Source organism: Miniopterus schreibersii (genome assembly GCF_964146895.1).
Source record: "Miniopterus schreibersii genome assembly, chromosome: 22".
Lineage (NCBI taxonomy): Eukaryota > Metazoa > Chordata > Mammalia > Chiroptera > Miniopteridae > Miniopterus > Miniopterus schreibersii.
In genome coordinates this window covers 16,090,158-16,099,307 of record NC_138124.1, presented here as the reverse complement: position 1 = coordinate 16,099,307, position 9,150 = coordinate 16,090,158, and the positions used below count along the sequence as shown (strand labels likewise).

Genomic DNA, 9,150 nt, shown 5'->3' with positions numbered 1-9,150 from the left:
TCAGTAGTTGACTGGCATTCAAAAAAAGAGTTTGTGATACAGACCCCAACAGAACGGGGCACAGGCCACTCCAGGGGTAGAAGCACCAGGGTGGTCAGGAGGCAGAGGGAGTGAGGGGACTGTGTACGCAACAAGCTTTCTTGCAGTTTCTATAGCAAGGACGGGAGAGACAGGGTACGAAGGGTTAGGATTGCCCAAACTCCACCCAGAAATGGGAAGGTTGCAGCTGCTCGTCTGGAGCATGATCACATTTCCCAACTAGATGGACCATTTCTACATGCTGGGCCAGCTCACAAGGCTTAGCATCTGGTCCTGAATGTCGCTGTCCCTAGAAATGCATTAAAAAGCTCTTGGAACCTATAAGACACCCAGGTGAGGATTACCTCGTTTTTATCCTCAGGATTTAGTTCAAGATCCCTGAGTTCAAATCCTCACTCTGCCGTGATTTATATGCATAATTTTGGGAAAGTCATGTAATTTCTTTTTTTTTCATCCATTGGTTCCACAGAGAGAGAGAGATTTGTTGTTCTACTTATTTATGCATCATTGGTTGCTTCTTGTATGTGCCCCAACTGGAGATTGAACCTGCAACCTTGGCGTAACAGGACAACGCTCTTACCAACTGAGCTACTGGGCCAGGGCCATGTAACTTCTTGAGATAGCAAGTGTCTCATCTATAAAACAGGCTGGTGCCTGCCCAGGGCCTTAGGGAGCCCCTAAGGGTGGGTGGACCGATGCATGCTGCCTCCTCCAGGCCTCCCTACCCCAGGTGTGCCACCTCTACCCCCTGCTCCACCCCACGATAGCACTCAGCACACTGCATATAATTGACTAGCTATGTCTTCCTCCTCCCCAGTCGTCAGTCCACAGGAACTGGTCTTATTTACCAGTAGGGCCCCGCACCAAGCCCACTGCCTGCACAGAGGAAGCATTGCAGATAAATATTTAATGAGTTGGTCAGCACAAGAGGCAAACACTGAGCATTAGAGTCAGTGGGGCAGGAGAGGGTGGAGTTGGATGTGAGTAAAAGGCGAGGCAGTTGCCAGCGTCAGTTAGTACAAGAGGCTGAGAGCCAAATGGAGCACACACATGCTGATGGCATGTGACAATCACGTCTGGAGACATGCCTGGAGCCAGCAGAGGTGAGGAAGGACGCAGCTGTACGACACTTGAGGAGAGACATAGGGCGGGCCCACGGCATCATTCTGGCTGCCCTAAGGTTCTGGCCTAGGCCTGCAAGGTCACATCATGGCCTTCAAAAGGAAACACCCACACGTGACACTTCACGGCTTCTCTTCTGCATACGGCTCTGTATGTGTCTGTGCTGAGTTCCCCTGGGACACAGGCACCCCTGGGGGGGGGGCTCCCTTTTTTATTGCTTTCTGGACCCTGCCAATGCACTGCCCAGCTCCTTAAGAAGACAAGTGCCCCCGATTAGGATCCAGCACACATGTATTGGCGGAATGAGCGGCCTGCAGAAGAGAGAGCGCTGGACCTGGCCGTTAGACCAGCTCTTGGGGAGGCCCCTAAACAAACACAGCCTGTGCCAGGAAATGTAGCAAAATGAGGCCCCATGGACATTGTGAGGTTGTTGTCAGAGTGCTTCCTGTTTGTGTGCTGGTCTATTCTGGTCCTCTCGTTTTGACTTACCATCTTTCAAAATGATCAGCATCACCATTTCATTCTGCCCTTTCGAGCTCCTAGTTCTGCAACAGCTAAACTGCAACTTAAGTGCATTTCCTCAGCCAACACTTCCTGGGACCCTGGAATGTGCTGTATACAAAGTCCCCAGACTCGAGGTTCCATAGGAGAATCTGGACAGACAGCCCAACAATAAACGTGTGTCCGGTCGAGATAATAAGAGAGCACAGCGCCCAGGAGACACCGGAGGCAGACACCAAACCAAAATCACACAGTATTGATCTTCTGTGCTTTTCCTGACTGTGTTTCCTCCCTGTAAGAGTGACTGATGCACAGCAATTGGAGGAATTCGGGTCAGAGGTGCCTCTGTTTCCCAGATACCCAGCTGTGCGGTCCCTGAAAGCACCTGGGGACAAACGTTAACCCTGAAGCAGTACTACTTCCAGGGACCAAGCCTGGGGCTCAGCCTCGGGGTCAGAAGTGACTCACTTGGTGCACAGCCACTCCTCACCCTCAGCTGTTCCAGGACCCGTCCTTGGGGCTCGTCACTCTAGACTGGTGTGACCACTGTCAGTGTTAGCATTGTTCCTGCACACCCTTCCGTCCCAGGTCAACAGGAACAGTGGGTCACCCTTCTGTCTGTGTGATTTGCTGCACGTGCTGGTCTGCACACATTCCAGGGCAGCTGGTCTGGATCAGGGCTAAGGGACAGAGAAGCGTCAACTGCCGCACAGAAGCATCTTGGTGTCAGCACCTGCCTCCCTGGTCTGGCTCCCTGCCAGCTCCAGCTCCCAGGATTCAGGCCACTCAGACCTGCTGCCGGCTGACTCATCCATACCTCACCTGTCAAGTCAGTCCCGCCAGGGCAGGTAAGGCAGCTTTGAGCTCTGTGAGGTTGGAGAGGCTGCTGTTCTGTCCACTACTCTCTTTTTCATAGTTGGCACAAGGCTCTAGGAGCATGAATGAGTTAGGGATGGTCTCAGTCTCTCTGTTCAGGGGGGCTAAGGCTAAGTAAGCCCCTGACCCATGCCATGTGCCCCCTACTCAGGTCTCCCCCACTGCCATTTGGACACAGGGACTCCAGACTCCAGGGCCCGGCCTAGAGCACCCATGTGGCCTGGAACCCAGCCCTCTCCCATTTCCCCGTCCCATGGGGACTTGAAGCTGCCCAGGCCACTTGGCCAGTCTCTGCCCTGTCCCCCTGAAGTAACCTTGCCTCATTCCTGCCAGACGTCCCAGGGCCCAATGCTGGGGTTTCCACCTCCTGGGCTGATCACAGTGCTGGCTGCTCAGTCACCTCCATGGTCCCTACTGGCAGCTGCCTGGATGAGGAACCCTGTGTTTGACCTACACTTACTGTGGGAAATCTGTATGTTGACTTTTCTGAACCTCTGGGCTGGCAACTCCTGTGGGTTCTGTCCCCACCCCTACTCAGCTGTACCCACACTTTTATGTGCATTTCTGTAGGTGCAGAGAGGTGGGTGTATTTAAAATTTTGAGAACAACTGCATTCTGGTATTGTCGAGCCCCAAACGTCGTGACACAGGGTCCATTTGGTTGTGTCCTTTCCAGCTGTAAAAATCCCTGAAGCAGTTTTCAACTTTGGGAGGCAAGATGTGGGACCACACTGCTGTTTCTGCATTTCTTTGCTTTCTAGTGGGGTTGAGCATCTTGACTACTTTGCTTGCCAGCTGCTCTAGTGGCTTGCTAATTGTCATGTGCGGCCTTACCCATTTATCTATTGCAAAAGATCGTCTACTTTTAGCCATCACTGAATCAGACAACTAATTAGAAAACATTTATAATTACTGTTTACTGACCACTTATTTTTGTCCTAGACACTGTACTAAGCACTCTGCATAAGCTGTTTTCCATGTAATCAACGTAATGAAGAAAACAATATTGCCACTTTATTTTAAAAAATATTTTCATTGATTTCAGGGAGAGGAAGAGAGAGAGGGAGAGAAACATCGATGAGGAGAGACACTGATCAGCTGCCTCCTGCAGGCCCCTGCTGGGGATGGAGGAGCCCACTACCCCGCCATGTGCCAGAATCAAACCAACATCTCCGGGATCCTAGGTCTATGCTCAACCTCTGAGCCACGCTGGCCGGGCTTATCGCCCCTTTAAAGACAAAGAATCAAAGCAGGGAGAACTTCCATCAGCTTGCCCAGGATTACTCCTGGCGGATGAAGCAGCCACAGTTGGAGCCCAGCACTGGCTGCCCACTGCTCTAACCACTGGGCCCAACTTTACGCATGAATTCCTGACCTTGCCCCTAGAGCCTCTGTCAGTCTATCTGTCGAACCCCACACTGCCTCTTCCAGCCTCCGGAGCAGAGCAGGAAAATGCTTCTTTGGGTTCCCAGCAGGGCTAAGCCTTATGCACTCTTCAGTGCCCAAGCTAGAGCTGCCTCCTCCCTGGGGACTTCTTTCTAGCCTGTATCTTACCCTCTATAATTAACTGCTTCCTATCCCAAAGGCCCACTGCACAACACCTAACCTTTACACTGCCAGTCGCGTGAAAACCCGTCCCCAAGTGAGACCCACACAAGGGTGAGGACAGTGATACTCAATAATAGTGTAAAATTCAAAGGGACACCAAGAAGCTCAGTAATCAAGATAAATAGCATTTTAACAGTGTTTTTTTAATCATCAAAAATGGATGCAAAAGACTCATAATGAACAAAACATAAAATTTAAAAATGAAGATGGGATCCTCGGGACTGGGTCCGCCTCCTACCTGTCTATCCATCCGAACCACTCACTCAGGTAACAGGATAAAATGACCTCCAACTTGACCTTGCACTTGTTGCTACTGCTGCAAGAAGCCCGAGGGCAGGGACGCTTCGGGCAGCCATGGTCCTCATCACCCCCCACCCCGCTCGACTGGGGGTGCAGGGGCCGCGCTGCAGGGACCCGGGGCTGGGGGGCGCGCGTGCCCCGCTTGCGCGTGAAGCACACGTGTGCACGCGCACTTTCCGGCCGGCTGCGCTCTGCAAGCCTGGGGTCGGTACCGGGCAGCGCCCTGCCCTCCGGGCGCGCCCCGAGCTCGGACTTTGCACGGGCGGGGCGCAGGGTGCAGGTTGCAGAGCGCACTCGGGATTCCTCTTGCACAACTAGCAGGTGGAGCGGCTCCTCCTGGAGCCTCAGGTCCGGACAGGAACGCGCCAGCCCTGCGCGGCGGCAGAGGCCCTGCTGCTGCTCTCCAGCCCCTTCGATCGTCCGCGACACCCCCACAACTGCGCGCCCACAGCTGCGATCGGAGAGGCCCCAGCCGCGGGCCAGGCGGGCGAAGGCGGGACCGCGCGGGCAGGGGCGGGGGGCGAGGAGGAGGGTGCCTCCCACGCCCCGCCCCATCTGGATCTAGCCAATCGTCACGCGCCCCGAATCCTGGCCCCGCCCCTGGCCTTCGGCCTGCGAGCCGCCCAGCCGGTAATAATTAAGCTGCGGGGGGGCGGGGCGCCGCGTCAGCGCCGGACGCCGGCCAATAGGGCGCGCTCTCCGTGTCGCGTCATAGGCCGAGCAACCAAACAGAAAAGTTTACTAAACAGCGGACGAGAGGCCGACGGTGGCGGCGGCGAGGGGTCCAGAGCGAGCGGGTTCGTCGGCCTCACCTGTCCTCGTTCACCCGCGGCGACCGGCGGCGGGCAGCGCGTCCGGCGGAGGGGCCGCCGCCAGGTGAGACGAGGTGAGGAGCTGCCCGGGCGGCGCCGGTCCCCCCGCCCCTCCCCCTCCGTGAGGCGAGGCGCGGCCCGGCCGGAAGCGGACCGAGGGCGGCAGGTGGCGGCGGGGCCCGGCGTCCGCTGAGGGCCAGGCGGAGGCCGAGGGTCCCGGGGCGGGGTGGGGAGGGGGCGCCCGGCGGGCTCCCGGCGGCCGCGTTCCGGGCGGTTGGCGGGCGGGGGTCCCGGCGCGCCCGTCCCGAGCTCCCGTCGGCCCTTCCGGGACCTTTCCACCTGCGGGCGGGAAGGGGCCGGCGTCCGTCCCGCTCCCGGGGCCCCGGGCGCCTGCGTTTCTCGCCCGGGACGGAGCGGTTTCCTGGTTTGCGCCTGAGGCTGCGAGACCGGAGCGGAAGACCGTGTTGGAAGAGGTTTTTAACTTTTATTTCGTGTTGGAAGAGGCTTTGACTTTTGTTTCGGCCCGTCGTGGGGAGGCCGCACGGTCGAAGACGCCGCGGCGGCCCCGTCTCGCGAGCGGGAAGCTGCTGCCCGACGGGAGCGGCGAAGGTGCCGGCGCCACCTGCGCTCGCGCGTCTGCGCGCCGCCGGCGGTGGGAGCGGGTCGCGGTGAGCATGCTCCGCGAGGCCGCGCTGAACCCTCCCGGCGGGCTCGGGGGTGTTCAAACGTGAAGAACCGCAGACCGGCTGAAAACACTGCAAAATGTAGTTGGCGTGCGGTGTTAGTCTCAGGGGTGCAACAGGGCGACTACATGTATGTACCTCGCAAAGTGACAGCCACCCTAAAGTACCCTAAACTTTGAATGTTAAGGTTAGTTATGTAATGATCATGTTACCAGTTTTTAGGACACTTGCCGAGTTACTCACAGTCCAGGGCTTTCAAGGGGAAAAGTTTTTCTACCCAAATATTCCCATTTAAAGTAAACAGGTTGTCTTTTAACTCTTTTTTTTCCAATACTGTTTCGTGTTGGCTGACTTAAACAATATATATATATTTTAAAAGGATAATAGTTCTAGGAATGCAGTAGATACTATTTAATAAAACCTGTTGCATAAATTAAACAAAATAAAAATATACTTAAGAGAGGAGCAGGGATTACAAAGATACAGGATGAAATCTAGGGGTTAGTGGACTATTGTCTTCATTGTGCAGATAATTTCCTGGTGTCAAAACTGATCACATCTTGCCCTTTAAATATGTGCAGTTTATTGCATGTCAGATATACCGTCCATGAAGCCGAAAAAAGTATTCAAAATTATATTTCGCTCTGGCGGGCGGTGGGGGGGGTGGGGGGGGGTGGCTCAGTTGCTGCCTGATCAAGTGCACTGAGGGATCTGGGGGTTCCATTCCCCAGGTTTTGGGTCCCATCCCTGGTGGGGGTGTGTATGTGAGGCAGCAGATGGATGTTTCTCTCTCTCCCCCCCTTCTCTTTAAAATCAGTAAAAATGTTTCCTCTGGTGAGGGCTTTAAATAAAATAAAATAACGTATTTAATACCACAGAAGAATGTGGAACACAATTCAGTATAAAGAGGTAAAACGTAATAAAAATCCATGACTCCTCCCCAAACCAAGAACTGGAACATTGCCAAAACTTGCATCTGTTTACGTTTATGTTTCTTATCAGTCCTGCCTCTCCTTACTCAGGCAATCTGCCTGTCTAGTTTGTGTTTATCATTCCCTTGCCTTTATAAAAAAAAACAACTTTCATCGCATATATTAGTAAGTATTTTTTAGTTTGCTTTTCTTTCAAGCTTTATAAAAATAATGTAATGGTAGTCCATTTCATTGCTGTATACTATTGTATTGATCTTCCATCACTCATGGGCATTTAGATTATGTTTTTGATTTTGTTTTGCTAGCAACAATTGTGCTCTGTGAACACTGCTTCTTGACTCCTGGTGCAAGAGCATCTCTATAGTACATAGTGTAGATTGCATGAGAAAGTTTTAGGTAGTCAGGAGTAAAATATATTGAAATACTAGAAATAAAATGACTTAACAACATCTGAAAAACCTTAGGACTCTCTTTTATGTTTCAATGGAAAATTTATAGCCATAATGATTACTTCATAGTTTTTGAACATTTGCAGGAGAAACCAGGGTTCCTTGTTCAGCTGTGTATGCTGAATCTTTTCCTTTGAAATCACATTATAAGGAGGCTGGCACTATTTGTGATCTCCTTTTTCAATGTAAAAGTAAATAGAGCCCTGGCTGCTGTGGCTCAGTTGGTTGTAGCGTCAACTCATACACCAAAGGGTTGGGGGTTTGATCCCCAGTCGGGTCACAATCTGTGTGTCTCTCTCACACCGATGTTTTTTCTCTCTCCCTCCCTCTCTAAAAATCAGTTTTTAAAAAGTAAATACAGTAGAAAAAAGGATTGTATGTGACATAAATCACCCTTTCTGTGTTCCCCTCCCCCCTTGTGTAATCTGGCAAATTATAGGCATACCTCGGAGATGTTGTGAGTCCAGTTCCAGACCACCATAATAAAGCAAGAATCGCAATAAAGCGAGTCAAAATCTTTTGTGCTGGTAGAGGGTCAAGCCTTCAGTTTAAAAAAAGAAAGAAAAACAAAAAAACGCAACGTCTGTGAAGTAATAGAGTGGAGCGCAATAAAACGAGGTATGCCTCAGGCCGCAAAAGAGAGAGAAGGGAACTTAAAGTATGCCATTCTGTTTCCTGTCCTTTTTCTATGTCTAGCAGTTAACTTTGTTGTGTTATTTGGCACATGAAAATGTATGACTATTAAATCTTAATACTTGAGGATTATGAATGCTTTTTCCCTTACGATACTTTGGTCTCAATATTGTGATCCCTGTTCCTTTTTAATTTACATTTGGTGTTGACCCTCTAGACTTAAAGTGGTATACTGTCTCCTGGAACGACATCTCTTCTTGCAGCTAGGTTTTTGCTTTGTTACCTATTTTGCTGAATGAGCAATTACCACCCTCCTCCTCTCATACTCACCTTGTGGTGGTTTTTCCCTTAATGAGTTAGGAGATGCACACCAGGAATTGTAAACTCCGACACATACCTCACTTTTGAGGGCAATATGTATTTGTCAGTGAAATACTTATAAAAATTATTTGTTTTCTCCACTAGTTGGTTGTTTTCAGACTTTATCCTTAGTGACCCTAGCCGTGTTTTGCTCATGTCAAGGTGGTCCTTTCATCTATGTAAACCACCTATAGTGCCCAGGGATGATGCCAAGGACTCACGTCTGTTTTAGGAAGAATAGTTTGAGTTATTTTAAGTCCTGGAAAATTCTAAGGAAGTTTTCATTTTGCTCTCTTGGTACCAAAAGTTATTACTAATAGTCTAGGTATTGATTCTTTATATAAGGCCTTTTTAATCTAAAGTGAAATGAGACCAAGTTGTTCAACAGCTTTTTCTCTTCTAAGTTGTTTTTAGTTGATAGGTTTGGGAAATCTCTGAGCCCCCACAAAGAATATACAGTAAGTCCTTTGAATACTTGATGTTCAGAACGTGGTATTGTCACATTTAGTCAGGGAGTCTTGGAGCTTTGCGGACGCTGTGTTCCTATGAAGCAATATTGTTGTTAAATAATCTTAGTCCTGATACCGCTGTTTTATTTTTATTTTTTTCTTCTGCCACTGATTTAGAAGTAGAATACAATACCTTTAATTTTAACCTGTGAGCCACCTTAAGATGATATTTATCACCTTGAGCTTCTTTCAAAGAGATCCTGGAGATTTTTGAGCCATCTGGAATAGCTAAATCCATCTCTCTTCTTTTGGTCATAGATTGAGACTGGTCTTGGTGTTATATTAGTGTTTGTGATCTGTGCCTGTTGTATATAAATAATTAATTTT

General features: G+C 50.5%; 1 protein-coding gene across 13 annotated transcripts in view; it reads left to right on the top strand.

Moving 5' to 3' along the window:
* Positions 1-4,693: 4,693 nt before the first annotated feature.
* Positions 4,694-9,150, top strand: part of ZFAND6 (zinc finger AN1-type containing 6) — a 28,166-nt gene continuing 23,709 nt past the window's right edge. For 3 of the 13 annotated variants that reach the window (XM_081124422.1, XM_081124429.1, XM_081124421.1), the window contains exon 1: positions 5,186-5,321. The gene's annotated coding sequence lies outside the window, so the exon portion shown is untranslated. Of the gene's footprint in view, positions 5,076-5,160; positions 5,332-7,760; positions 7,940-9,150 lie in introns of those variants that run through there. The other 10 variants (XM_081124425.1, XM_081124419.1, XM_081124418.1 and 7 more) reach the window with 8 other exon arrangements.